Genomic DNA, 24,883 nt, shown 5'->3' with positions numbered 1-24,883 from the left:
ATCCTGGTCAGTAGAGTCTCTTTGGTGCCCCATCTTCAGGCCCACAAAATCCATCCCACACCCTCTGCCCCCAGATGCCTGTGCCCTTGGCACAGTGTGCCCACTCCCAGTGTTAGCAGAGGCTTGTGGGTTGTGTGGGGGTATGTTATATAGTGGTATGTGTAGGTCTGTCGGGTGTGGAACGCCCATAGCAACATTCATTGCATGCCCCTCTGCCACAGAAAACTGCATCAAATGGGCCCAAAGTCACAAGACACCATTAAGCCAAAGAAAGTGGCTTAACAATACTTTATGAATATGGAAAATGGCACAGCTCCACCGGATTGTCACTAAAAATTATGCTCCAGTGGCACTAAGGGCTTGTAAATAAGCCCCTTAATTTTCACAGAGTGTAAACTAAACTGAAGGCTGGCAATTATGTTGCTGTTGGGAGCTCACTGTTCAGTCATATTTTTTTATGTATGCACACATTCCGTTTGGATGGGCATACAAATCCGCTTCAAATACATTCCCCTTGCTGTTAGACCAGCTACTAGGCTGAAAACTTCATCTTGGAAGAAACTAGCTGCAGATAAAAACATGTTTGCCCTTTGAGACTCACATACTCTGTACTTTGTCCTTTCATCAATCCCTTTTACCCTTGCTTTGGCTAAAGCACAGATAACACATTAAGGAACGTCTGCTTTCAGATCAGTTGTTAGAGGTGGACGAGGGGTATCCATTGATCTTTTAAGTGGATGGGCTTTGGGTTTGGTTATCATTGTTTTCTTTGAAGACTCGGATTCTTGTTGTGATGCACTGGTTTCTGCTATTTTTTGACAATTTGTTTCCAGGCTTTATTCCATTGCATATGACTTATAGCACTTGTTGTTACAATGATAAAATATTAGATCCTCTTCACCCATCAGTTTCAATCTTTTGTGAACTATTTCTTGCCGTATTTCTGCAGCATCTCCAACTCTTGTCCAGCCGCTGTTGATTTTAGCTTTTCTTTTGGATTAGTTTGCCATATGACACAATTATCTTTGTTGAAGGAATCCTTAGATTTTGTGGTTAGCAACGCTGAGTCAAGAGGTAAAGATCCTCTTCTATCATCTCTTCACTCATGTTTACGAATTTGAATCAACAGAAAAACTGAAGCAAAACAATATTAAAATAAATTACCAATATGATGGCTAAAAGACATCATCATACAGCTGCCATTTTGGAAAATGGCTAAAGGGGTGCTCTGAGGAATTATTTTCTGTCTCTACTTGAGCCTATGTTCAACCTATGTTTGACACCAAAAGGAAGTATATAGCTCTCATGGTACCTGAAATATTACGTCATCATTGCAACACATCCACCATTTTCAAAATTGTCATCCAGAAAGAATTGGCTCAGATTCGCGATGTCTATCCAAGCTAAATTACTTCTCTAATGATACAAAAACACAAATTAAAAATGAAAATCTCTGGACAACAATTTTTGTATGCCGGCATATCAAGGGGGCAGGACTATATCCAAGCAGTCCATCTAGTGCCAATATTTTGCTTAGTGATAGTACTGAAGGCGGTAGCATTTCAACTATTCATTAAATTGATTGACACTACAACTGGAGCTCTCTCTGGCTTCCTCTACCAGTTTTCAGGATCTGTTCCATTAATGCTCATACCCTGGCCCTATGATGTTCCAGCCTCTGGGTCATTGTTTATGGGTTCCATTGGCAGAATGGCTTTCTGCTGGATCCTTTTATCGCTACAGGTATGGACAGCTCTATCAGCACAACCTCAAACTCTTCTCATGGAGTCACCTTCAGCCACAGTATGATGTCTTTCTCTTTAATTAGTTCAGGTAACCAGATGACCCTTGATTGGTCATGTTTTCTCTCTCTCTTTTTGCTCTTTTAGCACCTGGCTGATCTCCGCCTTATAGCGCTTCTGACCGCAGGGTTATTGCATATTCTTCTGTTGCTAATTGCTGCACTTTTAAAACCTGGTTGTATTCCCCTTCAGAAGTAGTACTCCATCTACTGCATAGCTCTGTATTGCTTAGTAGCTCAGTACTGTTCTGTTAGGCCTGATCATTATTTCTTGACCACTGACACATAGGATTTCTCAGTAGAGCTTTTTTTAATCTTTAAATGCTTTACATCAGCTGAAATTGTGCTTTGACTCCGCATGTGTTAACCGTCGATATGGCACTACAATGAAGGCAAACGAGGCACACAAGACCAGTTTGCTTGGACCACAGCAAACTGTCCTGAAGAGCATCGTCAATCTTTGGGGTACTTATCCCCTATCTTGTTGCCAGTTATAGCATCCTCCCCAGCTTAGGTACTCACTAATGAATATGCTACACACAGAACTATGTATTACATGTCTTTAGTCCTCAGTGTGTAACCACAAACCCAACATTCTAAACTTGCATTCACTGCCAAATGTTCTAACACTTTCATATTCATGCTACACAGTCTTTCAGGATCCAAAAGGTTCCATCATTCATACTCACAAGGCATAACAGTGATGTTATTCTCAAGTTAACAATTTTGATGCCGTGCGCTATGCACTCACCTTTGCACGGTAGTATAAAGGTGCGTGTGATATCTTGCATAGGTTTTGTTCTGGAAGAGTACCCTTCTAGTACAAAGTATAATGCTCAGGAATGCATTTAACACTTTACCCCCATTTTATATGTGCTGTACAGTATGGCACACAAACAAAGTTGGAAAAGTTTGAAGAAAACCAAAACTTTTCCATTACTTAGTCCCTGACCATGGTGCAAGGGTGCCTGTGCTGCAGACAGGATTGTTTTTGTGCAAGGAGGAGCACCCTACTGCACAAAAAACAATCATCAGAGGCATTTTCATCTTTCTAAGTGTCAGGAAAAAGGAAACGAGGACAAACACAGATATTTCTCCTTGTTGCATCTTCTCTTGGAAGTTGTAACATTTTGATGCATTGCCAGATTTACTAGTGTTGGTAAATCTAATATTGTGCCAAAATTCATGGGTGGAAGCGTAGGAACACCCACACTCCACTGATGGAATACTTCCCTGGTGCAGAGTAACACAAAGCAGCGATTTGCGCTACCTTCTGTTACTTCAGATTTATCAAGGCAATCAGGGTCATGCAAGATGGTCTTGCATTACTTGGTAAATCTGACTTTGTTGTTGCATCTTGCACCAGCTCGCATGGCACATGGACAAAGCAACACAATGATAAATATGCCCACTAAATATTTTAACAGCGTCTGGTTTCAAAATTAGAATTGTCCGCGAAAATGTGAAAACAAAGATAAAATGTCCATGTCAATAAGCAAAACAACCAAATGAGCAAGGCCAAATTAAAATCATTTTGGAAATAAAAAATGTGTCAGATTAAAAGTCAGTGGAATCCTGTAGGAGGTCATCCAATACATCAGTGGAGATAGACTTCAGAACAGACTCCACTTCGGCAGATGATAGGTCCACCAGTTCCTCATTTAAAAAGACAAAGTAGCATACATGATCCGTTGGCTCAGCCATTGCCACAGCCAAGGTCGCAGCATTCCATGCAGTGCCAGATAACAAGGTACCAGTGTTGTAGTGGCCCTTTAATGCCAGATTGGACACCCAGGCTTTAATTAGTTTCACGGCTAGCACCTTTAAATGCACACACAAATTTTATTAGTTGTCATTTATTTAGCAGGGCTTCTTTTAAATGCATTATTTAAAAAATGTAATCAGTTTCCTCCTTCTCGGAAGAAAGAGTAAGCACTGCACATTTTTAGCAGCCTTTAGCACAACACGCATTCTGTGCATTCTCCAAGGCTGCTATGTCCAATACATGATATGCCAGCTTGGATGTCATCTCAGAAGACGCCTCCTATCCTTTAGACACATCATGACATCAGGCCTACTTCCACAAACTGTGTAGGATTCATTATATAAACATCACATAGGCCTAAGGAGGACATAGGGCATTCCAGTCATGGTCGTCCTGGGGCATACATCAACTTTCAGCCAGCTTTGTGGATCCTAACCCTTCAGCTCTAAAGAGGACTGCCATCCAGACAACAATCAGCCCCCTGCTATCTAACTCAGGAATGGGGTTGAGGTTCCTCCCTTAGATCATGTCCGACAGATTGGTTACTACAGTTATGCTCTCATACACAGAGGCAGGAATCGCTAGACTTTCTAGAACCATTCACAATCACCTACCCGATCCACAAGCTCATGAGCTATTTTAATTTCTGTAGAAAATGCAGTCTCAGTTCAAATTACCTGGGCAGACTTACAAATATGCCATGCAAGCAGTGCAACAAGCAAAGCAAAACTTCTGCACTGAGTTTTGTGAGAGGGCTAAGCAGCACCATACCCACTAAGAGAGGCTGTAGCATCGTCCCTATCCTGGGTATACTCTAATGAATACGCCACACATGCACAGCTATGTATTAAACGTTTTTATTCTTCAGCATGTAACTGCAGATCCAACATTCCAAATTTGTATTTACTGCCACACATGCATTCATTACATCATCATGCTATTCAGTCCTTTAGGATCCAAGAGATTCCATCAATCATATTTACACTACACAACATCTCTACCTTTTTACAACATATATATAGTAATTCTTCAATGAGTCTTCCTGGTGCTTTTACCCCTCATCCAGATTGGGTCTTTGGAAAATAGGAATCATTAATCAGAGTGCCCATGATATGCCTTGATAATACAGAAGTAATGTCAGTCTGGAATTCTCCACAGAATTTCTCTGATCCAGTCTATTCATTGAGACTAACTTACAACGATCATTGAGCCCTTTGTTTGAAGTGTGAGGAATCTCACATGATAGATTTTCCTGGACACTAGGCTGTTACCATGCGTCTTTTGCTGGTTAAAACCTGAAATGGCTCAACATCAACAGGAGCATCAGATTTACATCATTGTGGCTGATGCACAAGCACTCAATCTCGTCGCTTGAAAACAATGTTCTGTGCATGTCACCTTAAATCAGCCTAGACCTTCGTTTTCTTCTTATGAATGTATGTTTCTCAGCATCAGTTTTGGATCTTATGTTGGTTCATTGATGCAATTTGGTCGTCATGGCTCTCCTGAACACAGGTGCTGCAGGGCTTTCACCTGTGGTTGAGTGAGGAGTTGAATGATAAGCTTGTAGAGTAGATTTCAAGATGATCTTGAGGTTGAGCTTAAGGTTGAGCTTCTGTAATGCAGCACGCTGAACAGCTTTTTTGTACATACTCATGAAACGTTCAACAAGGCCGTTAGCCTGTAGCCGAAGAGGTGTGCTTTTCTGATGCTTCACATTGAGCACATCTCTGAATTCTCTGCTACTAAAGGGTGGACCATTGTAAAACCATAGGAACACCCCATGTTGCAAAGATGCCATCTAATTTCTCATTAACTATGTCCTGAGTGATAGATGAGAGATGTTCAATTAACAAGAAGCAAGAGTATTCACCTGCAATCACCATTGGGTGATGTCCATTGTTAAGTCGACCTAAAAAGTCAACAGCATTTCTTTTCCAGGCATGGTTTGCCATTTGTGTCATATTCAAGGGGTGTGGAGTTGTTTTTGAGGACAGGCAGTTACACAGATGACAGAATTCTCATTCTTTTTCAACTCACTCATCAAGATGAGGAAACCAGGCTAAATTTCAGCGAGCTTGTTTTGTGGCTACAGTTCCATGATGTCCCTCATGAGCCATTTCTTGCTGTTGGAAACTCTCAAGAATAGCAGTTCTTGAACCCTTCAGGATAATTCCTTTGTGTGTCACTGCCAGTTTATCTTTGACATTTTTGTTTTTCTGAAACTCACTGTCACTGGTAAGAGGTCGAGTATGTCGATTTCATGAATGATAGGTAATAATGTCTTTCAATTTCAACATGTCACTCTCTTGGCTCTTAGCAGTGATAATTTGTTCCAATGAACAGGCAGTTGGTGAGTTTGATTTCACTATGAAATGTATGTAAGCTTCAGCAGCCTTAAATGGGGGTACCTGGACATTATATAGGCACTCTTGAGAAGTAGTCAGCAGGGTTTTTTATCTTTCCCTGGAGGATGCACAATCGTGTAGTTGTACTCCTCCAACCGTAGACCCAAATGCTCAATTTGTGGAGGCATCTTGGCTTTTAGATTGCTAAAGATGGCCAGCAATGTTTGATGAACCATCACAAGCATGAAAGTTTTTCTGTACAGGAGTATATGAAAATGTTCAGATGCTCACACCACTAATAGACTTTCTTTTTCTGGTTGTGAACAAGCATGTGTACTCTGGCACAAACTCTTACATGCATAAGCCAAAATATGTCTTCAAGCATTTGGCTGTTTGCTGTGTTGTGCAATAATAGCACCTAACCCGACTGGGCTAGTGTCAACAACTTCAGGATGCAACTTTGGATCAAAACATGCCATTTCAGTAGCCTTTTCAATAGCTTGTTTAATGTTCTTAAAAATCTGCTTGCAGTCATGTGACCAGTGAAATGAGACATTCTTTTTCATCAATTCCCTCTCAGTGTACCACTCACAGCTGCAAAGTTCTGTATGCATTGTGAACAGTAACTGGCCATGCCAAGGAATGAACGCAACATGGAAAAATCTTGTGGTGGATTGGCAGTTGAAAATGATTAGAAAAGATATGGCGAAATAATTTTAGCTTTTTATCTTATTGAATTCACATTTCTCAACATGTAAACAACTAACTTGTTGTAAAGCTTTTGTATGTTCCTTCTCTGTAGCTCTGGAAACCAATATGTCGCCGCTATAGTTGTAGCAGGTTGTATGATATGTCTAATGACATTCTTGAAAAATCTCTGCAGCTGATGACACACCAAAACATAGGCCCAATTTATAAAGTCTTTTAGCTGCTGTTGCATCACTTTTTGTGATACAACGGTGGTGCAAGACACTAAGGCCCTCATGACGACCCTGGCAGTGGGTAATAAAGTGACAGTAGTACCGCCAACAGGTTGGCGGTAACTACCGCCAAATTATGACCATGGCGGTGATATCTCCAAAAGACAGCCAATGTATCACACTGACCGCCAGGATGGAAACAACAGTCACCACTGTGGTAGCCGCCTACAGCCAGGCAGACGACAAAGGACCATCCACCATATTATGACACAGGAAAAAAACACATTTGCCGGGGAGGTACCAATGCCATCAAAAGCCTGGCAGAAACAGAACACAAAAGTCAAAGGACTCACCATTGGAGACACAGGGAAGAACCACACCACCGTGGAACCAGATGATCTTCTACGTCATGCCTCACCACGAACACCAGTGCCAGCGAAGACAACGACGGTGAGTACAGATGCCTAGCACACAAGGGAGGGTGGGCGGAAAACGACAGTGACACACACACGTACAACACACACCACACACACACACACCATGCACACAACCAGCTGCATAAGATAATCAATTTGTCCACTATAATCGGCAAAATAATGCAAGGACAACAGGAATTGACTACAGTGATTGTAAAAAGATCAACTTCAAAAATCCTAAGTTGATGTGGCAATGCTACAGATATGTACAAATGTACAAAAAAGGGACACTGCCCAGTTCATTGTTCACAGGGGCCACATGGCCACAGGGCAAAGTCCAAGGGCACACTTGATTCCTGCACCAATACGGAGAGAACACTGCAGGTGCATCAGTTGGCAAATAGGCAGGCACCTCGCGGGGGCACCTTAGCCAGATGCGGAAACAAGACCACTGGTTCTGGAGGGGGCAACATGCCCTGTGCTTTGTCCTGGGGAGTTCAGGGCCACAGTCTTTCGAGTGGGTGACTTGCCCACTGGCTTTGGAGGGGGCAACATGCCATGTGCTTTGTCCTGGGGAGTGCAAGGCCACAGTCTCTCGACTGGGTGACTTGCCCACTCATTCTGAAGGGGACAACATGCCCTGTGCTTTGTCCTGTGGAGTGCACGGCCACAGTCTCTCGAGTGGGTGACTTGCCCACTGGTTCTGGAGGTGGCAACATGCCCTGTGCTTTGTCCTGGGGAGTGCAAGGCCACAGTCTCTCAGGTGGGTGACTTGTCCACAGGCTCTGGAGGGGACAACATGCCCATTGCTTTGTCCTGGGGAGTGCAAGACCACAGTCTCTCAGGTGGGTGACTTGCTCACTGGTTCTGGGGGGACAACAGGCCCATTGCTTTGTCTTGGGGAGTGCAAGGCCACAGCCTCTCGAGTGGGTGACTTGCCCACTGGTTCTGGTGGAGGCAGGCTGCACAGCAGCCTATGGAAGCTGGACTATATGGCATCCGCTGGTGGTGACAGCTGCCCTGTGGTTGTGGGAGGCTTCTGCCCATCCCCTGCACCCTCCGATGGCTGGACTGTGGTGGTGGTTGTGGGAGGCTTCTGTCCAGCCCGTACACACTCTGATGGCTGCAAAACCATGGCTGGCGGTGGGGACTCTGTGACAGCTGCTGGTGTAGGCTCCTTCCCCTTCCTGGTGGCTGGTGCAGGCTCCTTCCCATTCTTGGTGGCTGGTGCAGGCTCCTTTCCCTTCTTGGTGGCAGGTGCAGGCTCCTTCCCCTTCTTGGTGGCTGGTGCAGGGTCCTTCCCCTTCTTGGTGGCTGATGCAGCTCCTTCCCCTTCAGTATTTGTGGCCTGGAGTCCTTTCCACCACAAGTAGGTGCTGCTGAAACTGGGCCCATGGACCGTTTGGCTGAGGTGCTTGGCTGGGTCCTTGATACCCTGAACATACGTGCAGGACGGGGGGAGGAGTAGGGAAGAGGTCAATCTGGGAAAGGAAAAACTTTTTAAGGACATTGGGGCGGGAAGAGGGAGAAGTAATGGGATTGGAGGATGAGGGAGTGGTTGCTGGAAGTGTTTGTCTGCTGGATTTGGGTGCAGGTGCATGGGTTGTGTGCTGTTTTGAGGTGGATGGCTGCTGGGTGAGTGAGTGCTTGCGTTTGTGTACTCTAGGAGGGAGGACAGACATGGTGGGAGAGGGCACAGGGGACGTGTGCATGGATGTTGTGGAGGTGTCTGCCAGTGAGGTGTGTGTTATGCTTGGTGTGGTGATAATGCTGGTAGTGGATGATGATGTAGCGCATGCAGGTGTGAGTGTGACGTAACTGGGTGGGAGGTGAGGAGGAGGAGGAGAGGGAGACAGTGGAAATAGTGGATGTCGTTGTGTGTGCAACGGGATGGTGTTTGTGTGAGCGCCTGTGGGATGAAGTGTGGTGCTTGTGTTTGCCTGTGACACTCTTGGGTGTTGTCTTATGTGCATGCTCATCTGTCTGTGTACTTGCCCATTTCTGGGGGGTACAGGCCTATGGAATAATGCTGTGTCACATGATAAATAGGCACATACATGAAAAACTGCACTGTCCTATTACATGGTTACAGATTGCAGACTACTGTTGCGGATCATTGTTCAGTTTGTGACAGACTCCTCACCCTTTTGTCCCTTAGATACCTACCGCTGTGGATGAATAGGAGATGGAGACATACCCCTGTGTACAGACCCCTGGTGGACTTGGCTGCACTGGAGGACGGGCACATTATCCTCACCTATAGACTGGACAGGGCCACAATCACAGAGCTGTGTGGCCAATTTGAGCCTGACCAGATGTCTGCTATCCCTCTTCCGACTGGGATCCCCCCTCTTGTGAAAGTGCTATCAGTTCTCCATTTCCTGATAACTGGTTCATTCCAAGTGACAGTGGGCTTGGCAGCAGGAATATCACAGCCAATGTTCTCAATAATGCTGACAAGAGTGTTGATTGCCCTGATAAAACACATGTGCGGCTACATTGTATTCCCCCAGGTTGAGGATTTGGCCACTGTGAAGGCTGGGTTTTATGCAATGGGAATTATCCCCAATATAATTAGGGTGATTGACGGAACACATATTGCATTTGTCCCCCCTCTGCCAGAATGAACAGCTGTTCAGGAATTGTAAGAGTTTCCACTTCATGAATGTGCAGATTTTGTGCTTGGTGGACCAGTAATTCTCCCACGTCAATGCTAAGTATCCTGGGTCGGTGCATGATGCCTTTGTCCTAAGGAATAGCAGCATCCCAAATGTGATGTCCCAACTACAGAGACACAGGGTGTAACTAATAGGTGAGCCCTGGTTACCACCCAGTATATGTTGGTGTATGCCTATACTACGGGCCATATTGGATAGTATGTGGCTAAATGTTGTACCTCAATATTTACAGATGACTTTAGTTACCCAAACCTATCATGACTGCTGACCTCTGTGAAGAATGCCAGGACAAGGGCAGAAGAACGTTATAATGAGGCACATGGGTGAACCAGAAGGATCATTGAAAGGACCTTTGGCCTCCTGAAGGCCAGGTTCCAGTGCCTCCATCTGACAGGTGGATCCCTGTGCTACTCACCCAAGAAGGTCTGCCAGATAATCGTGGCATGCTGCATGTTGCACAACCTGGCCCTCAGACGCTATGTACCTTTTCTGCAGGAGGAGGAGACTGGAGATGCCTCTGTGGCAGCAGTGGACCCTGTGGACAGTGAGGATGAGGCGGCAGAGGATGAGGATTGGACAACAGAACATCTGTGATCCGTCACTACTTCCAATGATTCACAGGTGAGACAGTGCAACTTTACATTTCTATAACTTTGGTTGTATTCTGTGTGGCATTGCCATGCTGGTATTTCCCACTTCTATGCCAACTCACTGTTACCTCTGGCTATTCATTTTGCAGATGTTGGTGATTTGACAAATACTACTGGTGTCATCACAAAAGCCAGCTACAGGTCATTGATTCTATGCTCATTCTATGTACAGTTCATTTCCAATGGTGTACCTGTTTCAATCAATACATATTTGAAATACATGACATACTCAACATTTATTAATATAAAAGGGTGTTTATTGTAGTGCTAAGAAATTGAGGGGAAAGTATAATGGGATGGGGTGATGATGGAGGAAAGTCAAGGGTATTGTTCCAGTCTGTTTGTAGCACAGGCGCATTATCTATGGGGACATAGGAAGGGGTGCAATGATGGTTCAAGGTGGACAGGGTGACTGAGTGGGACACAAGGGGGACAATCAGGAGAGTCTCATTTCCTGGTGGGGGTCTTGGCCAGTGGCTCTGGCTTCTGTCTGAAACACAGGGAATGTTTGCAGGGTGGTTCACATTCTGCAGAGGGGGGAGGTGGTGGCCTGTGGGTCCTGTGGTGGGGCCTCCTGGCCAATGGCGGCAGCAGACGTAGAAGGCTGTTCAGATGACTGGCTAGTGGTAGGGGCCCGCTGGTGTGACACTGCCTCCCTCATAATGTTGGCCATGTCTGCCAGCACCCCTGCTATGGAGATCAGGGTGTTGTTGATGGCCTGCAAGTCCTTCCTGATTCTCTGATACTGTCCCTCCTGCAGCCGCCTGTTCTCCTCCACGTTGTCTAGGATCTGGCCCATCCTGTCCTGGGAATGTTGGTAGGCTCCCATGATCTCGGAGACTGCCTCCTGGAGAGTCGGTTCCCTTGTCCTGTCCTCCCCCTGGTGCACTCCTCCCAGTTTCCCTCCTGGCCTGTGCCTCTGTCCCCTGAACTGTGTGCCCACTGCCACTGACCCCAGGTCCTTGATTGTCTTCGGGGCGAGGTGTATCCTAGGGTCCCTGTACAGTTGGGCCCACTGCTGATTGACGTGTCCTGGGGACAGAGGTTTAGATACACTGGGTGGGTGCTGTGGTGTTGTTTCCTGATGAGGGAGGCTCTATGGTGGTCTGTCACTGGGCTTGAGTAATTAGCTGTCCAGTGGCCCCTGATGGGCCAGGTAGATTGTCCAGATCATGAAGACCAGAGTTACTGTCATCAAGGTGGGCCTCTTCTGTTGGGGGGTCTGGATAGTGATGGCACCTCCTCTCCAGTGACATTAGCAGGGGTACTTGTGGGGATGTAAATGATGTGTTATAGTTAATATGTATGATATATTGAAAATCCCAGGCTTCCCCTCTATGGTTGGTGTTGCCCTGGCAGCTTTAACTTGTGTATGTTGGTGGATGGTGGGATTGTTAGTTTCCCTATGCTGTGTATGCTTTAGTGATGAGCATCCATGCAGGGCTGTGAGGGGTGTCCATGCAATGGTACAGCATGCAGGGCTTACTATTGGGATTAGTGGGATGTGATGGTGGAGTGTGTGGGATGGGGTGGAGTGATGGGAGTGAGGGTGAGGGTATGTGTTGGCATGCAGGTATGGGGGTGATAATTGATGGATTTTGACTTACCAGTGTCCAGTTTTCCTCCGACTCTGGCCTGGCCCTCAGGATGCAGTATTGCCAAGACTTGCTCCTCCCATGCTGTGAGTTGTGGGGGGGGAGGTAGTCTACCTCCAGCCCTCTGTATAGCGAGCTGGTGTCTTGCTGCTATGGAACGTACCTTCCCCCCGTAGGTCGTTCCACCTCTTCTTGATGTCATCCCTTGTTCTTGGGTGCTGTCACACGGCTTTGACCCTGTTCACGATTCTCCGTCATAGCTCCATCCTCCTGTTTATTGACATTTGTTGCACCTGTGCTCCAAATAGCTGTGGTACTACCCTGATGATTTCCTCCACCATGACCCTTAACTCTGCCTCACTGAAACGGGGGGTGCCTTTGTGGTGCCATGGGTGTTCTGTGATGTGCGTTGGTGAGGCTGTGTTGGGTAATGTGTGAAGTGGGGTAAGTGAAGGATGTATGGGTGTATGTGGTGTGTGTGTCTAGTTGATGTAGTAGTCTTGGTGTCAGTCTGGTGGTGCTTACTGGTGTTAGGAAGGGGTTGTGGGTAATGTGGGTGTGTGTTTTATAGTGGTGTGGGTGTGGTGTGTGTATGGGTGTAAGGTGTGTGTTGTTTGAATTGTCCAGTGTAGTGTTGTTTTGTCTGTGGGTGTCCATTGTAAGCACAGTGGTATGTACCGCCAATGGTTTTCTGCCGTTGAATGTCCGCTGTGGGGATTCATGGGTCATAATGTGGTGGGCGTTGTTCTGTTGGCATGATGGTGTAGGTTTTGATACCGCCACTTTTACTGTGACATTTGGAATGGCAGATTGGTGTAGGTGGCTATATTCTGTTAGATTGGTGTGTGTGTGTCATAATATGGTGAACGGATATCCGCCACTGCAGCAGTAAGTTGGCAGCCGTCAGCATAGCGGTAAGCAGGATTTACCACCAGTGTCATAATAAGGGCCTAGATCATACTTATGAGACCACGCAGAGTCAATTTTCATGGTTTTGAATTGCCTCATACATATGGAGTAAGGCAGGGCAAGGCAAATCACTGCAAGGTTGCCTGCATTGGCCTTGGCTGCTGAAATGATGTCAGTACATGGGAAAAGGACAGGATTGCACCTTATGCAAAACATACAAAACATTCCTGCCCTTTCCCTTTGATGCAGGGTAGAGCAGCAAGGAGACTTGCTCTGCTGCCCCGACCCAAAATATCTTCAATTTGGGCCTAAATCTTTGGTAACAAAACAGATCAATATGTGGGGAAAAGGTTGCAATGTACCTCTACTTGAGTTCCAACTGATGATATCCTTTGTTTGAAACAAGGTGAGATGAGACTTTCACACAGTTCAATTGTGTTATCATATCAGCAATTTTCAGACCTGAATGTTGTTTTCTTTCAACTGCATTGCTTGCTTGATGCATGTCCATGCAGATGTGTACATCTCCTTCACTGTCCTTTTTTAGCTCTATCACTATGGGAGAAACCCATGTTGTCAGCCCAAAAAAATGATAAATAATATCATCCTTGAGTAGTGATTAGGGTTCATTTTCAACAGCTACTTGTAAATGAAATGCAATTCTTCTGTGTCTGTGAGGAACAGGTTGAGCGTCTCCATTGAAATTGAATTGTACTTTCATAGTCTTAAGATTTTCTAATCCATGAAATAATGAAGGCAACTAACTTTCTATTTCCTGATGAACATTCATATTGTAATTCACCAATATCAGTCCAATGTCAGAAGCTGTGCTAAAACTGCGACAGGCACTTGAATCTGTACCTTGAAGTACATTAATGGGTGTTTGCACTTTTGTTTTCTTGTGTTTCATCATTGCTACAAATGAACCTTTACTTTTCAGAGGCCTTGATGCAGCCAATATATACACTTATGTTTTCAAAGGCATCAGGTAATGGAGACGATTGTTTGTACTTCTCCTCATGCATAATATTTATGGAAGCACCGCTGTCAATGATAAAAGGTATTGCACAACTGTTTATCTTTAGTGCAATCTTTTGACAATGTTTGAATGATTTGTGTACTTTCTCATGGCAACTGTTTTTTGACTGGTACTTCTATTCCATACTGAAGTAAACATTAAAATAGCTCCACCAACTTCTTTACTTTTACTTCATACTGGTCCTGACATATTCTTCAATGATGATTTAGATGACGATCAATTTTGTTTGGTGACGATTTAAATAAACTGGTGTTGTTGCTTATTCCTGTGGGTGGGTGCCGAATGTTGCTTCAGGAATGTTCAGTCAGCCATTCTTTCTGCTCACTGTGATGCAGTTACTTCTTCCTTTGCCTTGCAAACCATCACAAAACGGTTCTCCTTACCACAGCCTTTGAACATCTGTTCAATGGTGAGACATTTACCTTTGTGTGGAAATGACAATACACATCTGAAACACAACTTAGTTTTCTGTTGAAACATCACCTTGTGTCACTCAGCTTACTTTTCATGATCATGACTGGTTCATTGTGGGCAACTCCGACCTCCCTGTCAGCAGCTTATCAATCAGCACACTCTTCAGCTTTGGCAGTCATGCACACTTGCTCCAGACTAAGAGTGTCTCTAGGAATTCACCATCTAAATGAAGCTGACAGACATCCTTCAGTAACTCTGACACATATTGCTTTTTTTTTACATTAAATTAATTGAGTATGTAGTATTTTATAAGTGTATCCAGTGTCTCAACAAACTCATCTATGGTTTCACCAACACTTTGCCGTTATTGACTGAAAATGCATCTTTTGTAATCCACATTCAGCAGTGGATCAGACTTGAGGTTCAAGGCTCGTTTGATTTGACAGCACATAACTCCATTAGCTTGCAGCACTTTCTTTATGACTTCTTTTACACCAGCAAGATTTTTGAGGTATACTTGATAATCGCTTTGTTATCTGTTTTGTCTAATGCATCAATGAAATGGTCAAATGTCTCTATCTAGTACCTGCCCTCTGATATACCTCTGTAAAACAATTGCTGTCCAGAGGTTTTCATTTTTGGTTTGTGTTTTTAGATCACTAGAGAAGGAATTTAGCTTGGGTAGACATTACTGATGCGGGCCGAATTTTTCTGGACAACAATTTCAAAAAGGGCGGATATGTTGCAGTGATGATGTGATATTTCAGGAACCATGAGACCTATTGTTAGACTTGTCATCCTTGGCGTGGTCTCCCCTAACATTTTGCCTCTGCTTCCCAGGTAGTTTCTGTGTGCTGGGCTCTCTTTTTACTGTTTGGTTGGCTCTGGACACTTCAACACTGTTGACCAGTGCTAGAGTGTAAGTGTTCAGTGTGTTAATTATATGTGTCATTGGCTTTCCATGATTGGCATATTTTATTTACTAGTAAGTCCCTTCTAAAGTGCACTAGGAGTGCCCCGGGCCTGTAAATTAAATGCTTCTAGAGGGCCTACAGCACTGGTTGTCCCACTCACATGGGTAGCCCTGTAAACATGGCTCAGAACTGCCACTGCAGTGTCTGTATGTGAAGTTTTAAACTGCCAATTTGACCTGGCAAGGGTACTCACTTGCCAGGCCTAAACCTTCCATTTCTCTACCTACGTTAGGCCCTAGGTATCCCCATGGGCAGGATGCAGTGTATGTTAAAGGTGGGACATGCATTAATGTGTTTTACATGCCTTAACAGTGAAGTACTGTTAAGTTCAGTTTTCACTGTTGCAAGGCCTATCCCTCCCATAGGTTAACATGGGGGCTGCCTTTAAATAATATTAAATTGATGATTCCCTTTGGGAGCAGATAGAAATATGGACTTTAGGCTCTCCGAACTCACAATTTAAAAATTAATCTTTTAGTAAAGTTTGTTTTTAGACCGTCTGTTTGAAAATTCCACTTTTAGAAAGTGGGCATTTTCTTGCTTGAACCATTCTGTTTGTTTGTGTATTGCCTGCCTGAGTCAGACTGACAATTGGGCTGTTTGAGAATCTCCTCTAGACAGTGGCACAAAAGGAGCTGGGGTGTAGCCTGCATATCCTGATGAGCCATCTGGGCAGGAGGGGAAACGAATAGTGGTCACTTACACCTGAATGGGCTGTGCCTGTCCTCACACAATGCAGTCTCCATCCCCCTGGTGTGAGTCTGGCCTGTGCATGGCAGGATCTTGCAAACAAGAGAGACTTTCCTTTGAAGTTTGCCAACTTCAAAGGCAGAAAGGGGTATAAGTAGTGGACCCAAAACCCTTGAAATTTAGATTACTTCTGGAACAAAGAGGAACCTCTGCCAAGGAGAAAAGCTAGAGAGCTGGAAGTGCAGTACTGCCTCTTTGACTGTGACTGTGCTTTGCTGGGTTGGCCTGCAGTAGCTGCTTCTGCCTGAGAGAGGACAAAAACTGATTTTTGTGTGACTTTGTACTGGTGAAGAATCTCCAAGGGGTTGATCTGAGCTTCTGTTGTTCAAGTCTTAGGGACATCAAAGATTTCTCTCTGTCAGCACCTGGACTCTCTGCTGAGACTCCTGCCCTGCCAAGTGGTACCCTAACCTGTCTCTGGGCCCTTAAAAGGTAAAGGAAAGTCTGCAATGTGGCTGAAAAATGATACACTGCTGGCCTCGCTGGAGAGAGAAAATGATGATCGCCAACCTGACGGGAGAAGGAACAATGCACAGTTTTGTTTCCGAGTGAGAAATCGACCCATCGAGGGCCTTGTTTTGATGCACGCTCGCCTGTGTGGCTTTATTTTTTTAAGATAACCAGGTATTTTGTGTAACAACAGCATTCTCATTATTTTCTAAGGATTAAGACTCTTATTCTTTCTAAAATTCATATCTTGACTTGTGTATGTTGGATTTTTGTTGTTTTGGTCTTGTTCGATTTACATAAATATTACCTATTTTTTCTAAACTGCTGTGGTGTCCATTTTGAAGTGTTTTCACAGTATTACTGTGTGTGTTGGTACAAATACTTTACACATTGCTTCTGAAGTTAAGCCTGCCTGCTCATGCTGAGCTACCAAGGGGATCTGTGGGGTTAACTGACGGTGATTCTCTTTTACTCTGACTAGAGTGAGAGTCATTGCTTGGGTGGGGGTAACCTGACTGCCAACCAACGACCCCATTTCTAACACCTATATTCTTCATTTTGTTGTCAAAACATAGGTTTTGCAGGTCAAGTAATGTTATAGAGACAGAAAATAACTCCTCAGAGCAAACCTTCCACCATTTTTCAAAATGACGGCTATAATGGAGGAAGAAGAGATGTATATAAAAATGAAACAAATAGTAATGGTCTTTAATCCTTTTATGTACACCCAATGTTTATGATGGGAATATGAAAAAAATTATGTTTTACACCCCACCACATTTTCATAGTTCACTTTATTTATTTGTTTCAGCAATCACAAATGGTACATTTGCAGAATGTTGAACATTTGAGGAGAGCATATTGACAGGGACATATTTTTATAGCACAGGTTTTGCAAGTACACATATGTGTAAGTTCTGTGGGTAGAGGCTTTGGAAATTTCATAGGTTTTAGCACCCTATCAATACCTTCCCAACCAAACTCACACAGATGTTTCTCTTCATATGCATGATCCAAAACATTGACACATCTTTTGATCAAGTAGAATGATTTTTAAAAGTGTCCATGCACAGAACATGACAACGGTGGACGGTCACTTAGTGGAACGTATTTCTTCAACTCACTGTACTGAAGATCATCAAATGTGTGACGTCAACCCTAATTTTCCACACATGTACAAGATATTTTTATACATCTTCAAAGTTACATTCTACTTCTGTCTCAACAAATCCTTTTAGAAAATTCACAGGTTCACCAGTTAAAGCTCCAAGCTTTGTTCCAATTTTGTTCGTAGTGTCATCACCCATAATAATATGTGCCTTGATGAGAACAATGGGCATGCAAGTTTCATGTACAGAATTTGACGCAGGAATAAGTGTCTTTCCCGCCTGTTCCATAACGTATCCATAACTCTGACAATTATTGACTTATGTACATTGCCATAAATCCAAGTAGCACAGTAATAACATATGTGTCCTTTGACAAAACAATGGCTTGATTGGAACCATTTTGAACACCCCACTTAACATGTGGCAGAACACGGAGGTCAACTTCCTCCAATTTGCTGTTAAGTTCTTAAACAATATCACCCATACCTTTTGAATATATCTTTGCAGGCACCAACTCCTCATTGACAATCATTCCACTTGCAATATTTGGAAATTCAATGTTCACTGAAGCATCAGCGATGTTTTGGCGAGTTTACATCTACATGTTCATCTTGTTCGATGTTGCTGACTGAATTTTAATCAAGTTGCACAGGTAGAGGTGTCAAATTGTTGATGCAGGCAAGTTCAATTCTTACATTTGGAGATATTTTTCTGATTCTCTTACTTTCTTTGACAGATATTTCAAGATAACTGGTAACAAGTGCAGTTCATACAAGGTGCACACTGACTTTGATATCTGTAGAATAGTCTGAATGCCCTTTTCGAACTTTTGCATGAATTAAAGCTTGACCATCCACAATTCCTTCCTGCTTCAGTTCTGCATATAGTTTCGATCCATGTTCCAGGACACACAGTAGATGTGTCTTTATATTGTTATCCACATATTGTTTGGTCACAAAGTTGTGTAGTCACACAGGCTCAGGCATTTCAAAAGGAATTTTTATGCTGCTGCATGAAATGAAGAAGGCTGTCAACATGTTTACTAAAACATTCTCCTCTCTTTTTCACAAGTTCTTTGTGAGAAACAATTTCACAATGGACCGTTAATTTTGAATTCTTCATCTCTCTGAAAACATTGCAAATAAAAATGACTTAAACTAGCTGCCATTGAGCAACATATTCAGTTTTACATGTCTGACCAAGAGTTCCCTTGGAGCTCTTCTGTGACCTCTTGATCAGTTGTTCCAGTTTCATATCTGGAGCCACGACATTAAACCTTCCCTCTCTGTCTTTCACCACAAAATGTCTTTGGATGAATTTTCTGTAGAGGTATAGTTTTACATCCTCAAGATTCTTCACTTTTTCCAAATACCAGGAACCATATCTCAGGTAGTTTATGGAATTAAATTCATAAAACACAATAATCAGTGACTCTGCAGAATTCCCGTGCATCTCCCAATCACCTTCCCAATCAGCATGTACTGAGTTTTTCAATAGACCTATCATGTGTAAAACATTTTCTCAGTTCTTGCAAAGTTCATATTTTTTCATATTCTTTGACAAGCTCTATGAACTTGGGTTTCTAATTTTGAAGTGAGTGTATTGAACATTCCCTGGCTTTGCAATATATATTTTGAATGAAGTGCACCCTGTGCCTTATTCAGTTCTGAAATAAGATATGTAAAATATAATTGGTCAATTTTGTTCCATATAGCATTCCACCTCGTTTCTATGGTCTCAGATATGATGAGCACACCTTGTAACAAATGTACACAATGAGTTCCATTCAATACTGACTGGACAGTTTTGCTTCCAAAGATTTCACCCTCTATAAGGGCATCATCTATGCCACATCCACTGAGATAACTTTCTGCACACCACAGCGCAACTTTTGTCATGTGTGAAACACCTTTCATTGGTTAAAGATCACCAGATTCTATGGGATTGATCATAAAAATGACAGCTACAATACAGAAAACACCTTCATCACAGATAAGTGTCAGGATAGGCTGGTCTTCAAGCTGAGCAACCACATTTTTGAATTTTTTTACAGTTCTTGACTGGAGATGGTATTACTGGTAAAAACCAAACCTTGTTCGTGGGATGGTATTCAGGGAGGTCAGAGCATGAATTCCAGCTCATGGAGGAATTGATATTTCTTCATCCTTCAGTGCACACCAAATAAGCATTATGATCAATTCAGTTAAATCAGCTTTGCGGACCACAGCATCGGTAGAAGGAGATCCATATCCTGAGGCTCTTTTAAGCTTGCTGGTAGATTGGGACGTGTTGATGCTTGTAGTGTTTTTGCACACAATAGCAAGGCAGTTAAAAAGTTTGCATCTTAATTTGTTTATTCCTACAGTTGACATAGCTTGTTTTCCAGATGCTAATTCATTGGTACAGACTTTAAAAAGCACCATGACAGTATCATGTGTGCTGAATCTTCAAGACAAAGAAGAGCTGTCATCAAAATCAAAATTATCAAGAGCAGCAAATTGTAAACACTTTCCTGGTAAAGAGACTTGGAAGTGGTGTGCTGTTGGATTCACAAGATTTTACAGCATGAGTTGCTAACAAGTTCCTGATCCATACTATGGGGCTCATTATGAATTTGGCGGTTCCAGGACTGCCAAGTTGGTGTTCCAACATACACCACATCACTGCATCACTGCCAACAGGCTGGCAGAGAAGACCACCAAATTATGACCATGGCGGTCTTCACAACAGAATACAGCCAATTCACCACCAGCACCACTAGTGCAGTCAGGCCAGCACGGAGGCACCTTCAAGCTGGCGGAGACCATGTTTCTGCCAGACAGATTATGAAGTTGCACATCACCAAAGTTTCTGCTGCAGTCACACCACCACGGAAACCCTGGCAGAAAACAACAGTATAAATGGAGACACTCACCTTCGTCTGGAGCAGCCATGGAACTTGAACTAGACATCTTCCTGCTGGTCCTGCTTACCTAACGACTCCGGAAACAGCGATGGCAGCAGCAACCATGAGTACACACACACTTATTGTCACTGTCACATAATGAGGGGGAAGATTTGGGCTTAGGTTTGGTAGGGGGGTCTTTGGGCGTGGCTTATGGGAGGGCTGGGAACACTTTGGAGGGGTTGGCTTCTTGGTTGGGGATGGGCATGGGTAGTAGCAGGGGCAGGGGAAGACTTGGAGGTGGTAAGAATGGACTTGGGGAGGGAAATTGATCTCTCACACGGGGTAGGAGAGGAGTAGGGAAAAGGTTAATCTCAGAAAGGAAAAACTTCTTCGACACATGGGGACGGTCATGGCAAAAGAGTTTGGGAGTGGAGGGAGAGGGAGTGCTTGTAGGAGGTGTCTTCGTGGATGTTTTGGCTGCATGTGTGTGTGAGGAATGATTGTGTGTGCTGGGTGTCTGTTGGGTGGGTAAGTGTGGGTGTTTATGTGTCTTGAGTGGAGGTGGGTGGAGGAGCTGGGAGTTGCCATCCTGGATGGGTGTCTTTCTGTTGGAGTGGTGACTCTAGGTATGGTGGATGTGTTGCATGTGGGTGTGTCTGTGGTTGTGGTGTCTGGATATGTGACTGGGGTGGATGTCTGCGGGTCAGCTATTGTGCTGACTATGGGTAGGATAGGAGTTGTGGCTGTATCAGTGAATGTTGGTGTGGTGCCTGCAGGTATGTTCAGTGTAGTATCTGTGAAGGTGGGGATGGTGGGGGAGTTTGTGCAGGTAGTGGGTGATGGTGTGCCTGTAGGTGGGTGTTGTTTGTGTGCATGCCTGTGGTGGGTCTTGTGGTGCTTGTGTTTGTCTGGAGATCCCTTAACTGTTGAGGTGGATGCATGCTTGTCTGTCTGTGTGCTCAGGCTAGGATCGGGAAGAGGGGTGTGGAAATTGGAAGAGAAAGATGGAGGAGGGACGGAATACAAGGGGGTTACTGGCTGCCGTCAGTGCAGAGATCAGAGCCTGAAAGGATCTCTGTAGTCTGGCCAGGGCACTGTGAATGTCCTCCAGGAACGCATTGCTCTGTTGGACTTGAGTTGCAAACCCCTGGATGGCATTCACAATGGTCGACTGACCCACAGAGATGGACCTCAGGAGGTCAGTAGCCTCCTCACTGAGGGCAGCAGGGCTGACTGGGGCAAGAGCAGAAGTGCCTCCAGTGAATGACATGCCCACCCTCCTGGGTGAGCAAGCATAGACAAAAGGGTGGGGAACTACAGGGAGGTGGTGGTAGTAAGGGGGTGGTGGACAAAGATAGTGCTGGGGTGGTCCCAGATGGGTCCACTACTGCCAGGAAGTATCCACTGGAGGAGGATTCTGAAGATGATGATGCGGAAGATCAGGTCTTCCCAATGGTGCTCCCCTCGTCTCCAGACCACTGGGTCCTTCACTGTCGGTGGTCGCAGCAATCTAAGTCCCATGGCCAGCAGCATCCCCTCTCACTTGTGCCCCGTCTCCTTCACCTGCCGATGCTGATGCACACAAATAGAAAGGGAGGGAGAGACAGAGAGGGAGAGAAAGGATTATCATATTCCTTACATACACACATGTAAACATGCACAACTGTAGGTAAACATCTCCAGGTTAAGCTATCTCTGTTGGCATTACAAATATCCTACATCATGTCACAACATGTTACAACTATCCATCCCTTTATGTCATCCCTCACATCCACATCAGATTCCAAGTAAGTTAGCACAAATGGAGTAATCCAACTGAACACCTGTAAAGCCATGTCAGCATGCTACTCTTGCCCTGGCAGAAGTAGGTATATCAAGCATATTCCAGATCATATCTCTCCATACTCCTAACACCTATTGGAAGAGCAGGTGACAGATCACAACACATCATACATGTCCTGAAACAACACCTGACCAGTCCATCTCAATAAGTAATATCCCTTGATAGTGTAGACCACCCTATTCACAGACCACACTGCACATGCCATACAGATCGCATGCATGGCTGACCTCCTATACATACATGACAACATGGGTACCTGAACTGATGAAGCCAGAACAAGTGGGATTCCCATACAGGTGACAACTAATGTGTAGAATACATGTCTGGAGTACAGGCATTTCATGACATTCACACATTCACAGAAGAATATCTGCAGACATAAAACACAGATACACCACATCACTGCATAAATGCATGTGCAGCTACAAAGGCCTATATAGCACACATGATACATCCATAGGCAATCAATGAGTGCAGTGTCACAACAACTAAACTTCAGGCAACCACAATTGATATTGTAGGCCACCTACCATTCCACCTGACATGCTGTTACAGTTCGAGGTCTTGACAACATGAGTACACCAACATCACTCAGACCATACCTGACATGTGATTACCTGTACCTAACTCCAGACTACACAAATTGCACACGGGAAACAACATGTTCACATGATGTACACATGGACCTACACGATTGCTAGTGCATATACAACATTTCCTATTACAACAAATACCTGCTTTAGAAGTAGTGGTATAACAAAGCCTTTACTTCATGATCACATAAGTGATGTAATACCTAATGCTCAATAGACTGGAAACATCAGCTAGGCTAAGGGTAGAAACGATTGTCCAACTTCATATGTTGTGACCCTAAGCAACCATTGAGACATGATGTAGGTAGAATATTGCCAATGTTGCTAATGAATTGGTAGGGCATTGCCACACATAGCATTGACATAGCATATTGTAAAAGGCTAGCTCTTCCATGGCACTTACCTCCTCTAGAAGCAATCCATTGGAAAAGAGATTAAGGGCCAGATGTAGCAAAGGGTTTTACCCATTCTGTGTCTATGGGAAAATGTGTTCGTACATAAGGCCCTAAATACTCACATGTTAATCACATAGAAAAGCATGATGAGTCTAAATACACAAAACAGACACCCAAAGTAGAATGTCCTTTCGTTGCAACTTTCACATACTTCATAGAATGGAGATGATTGGACCATGGGGGTACAATAACAACACAGATATGTACTGTCCTACACAGGGCATATCTGTGGTGTAAATGAGATGGCAGTTTCTCGTGGAGTCCATACATGTACGAGAACTATGTATGTTTGGACTCTGTACCAAATAAGTGAGTCACCCAGTTGATACAATAGGTGATCAGCACAGATAGGAGTGGTCAGACATCTTAGACCCACTAACACTCATATGCAGATGAATGGAACAGCTTTGAGTCAATGGGTATAGTGAAACACCAGTTTGCATCCATAGGAATGGCAGGATGGGGCAACACATGTGGCATTGACATTTGAGCATCACCCCATGCGGTCAGAATGATGTCTTGATACAGGAGTCCAAAACTTACACATAGCTAACCATAATGTCAGACCCACATCTCATACACTGGCAAGGTGGGACCAACTGATTCCCACTAGTTTACAAACATTTGTCACCTACAACATTTTCACTGAAATACACCATACAACCAGAGCTAAGTAACAGGAAACAGTCACTACCTACCTCTTGTTGCTGTTGTGCTGCCCTCAAATGCCCATCCTTCTCAGGGTAGGACACTGCCAAAATGCAGGCCAATAAGGGGGGTCAGGGTCTGATGGGCACCCCTCTCTCATTGGGAGGACATCCCCAGCTGGGCTTCCGTGGTCTTTCGGCCCCAGAGTCTCAGGTCCTCCCACCGCTTCCAATAATGGATGCTCCGCTGGCTGTGGACCCCCAATGTCCGCACTTACTTGGCAATGGCTTGCCAGATCCCCTTCTTCTGATGGCATTCACCTGGATGGATATACAGAAAAAAGGAGAAAGTCATGTACACATGCCCCATGCCAACAGGAGTTGACACTACACAAATGTAACAGCAAGTGAGCAAACATACCCATCCTCTCAGCACACATGCCTGTATGGTATGCCACATGCATGCATCTACTCCAACTACAGTGAACATGGCAAACTCACTATCACACACAACACTAATCACACATGACTGGGGCATTGGACTCACCTGTTCATCTGGTGCCCCATATAGCTGTCATACAAGGGTAGGCCCTCCTCCACCAGCTTATCCAGTTCTTCCTGTGTGAAGGCAGGGGCCCTA

The sequence above is a fragment of the Pleurodeles waltl genome, chromosome 1_1 (assembly GCF_031143425.1).
Source record: "Pleurodeles waltl isolate 20211129_DDA chromosome 1_1, aPleWal1.hap1.20221129, whole genome shotgun sequence".
Taxonomy (NCBI): Eukaryota; Metazoa; Chordata; class Amphibia; order Caudata; family Salamandridae; genus Pleurodeles; species Pleurodeles waltl.
Note: the sequence above shows the minus strand (reverse complement) of the source record.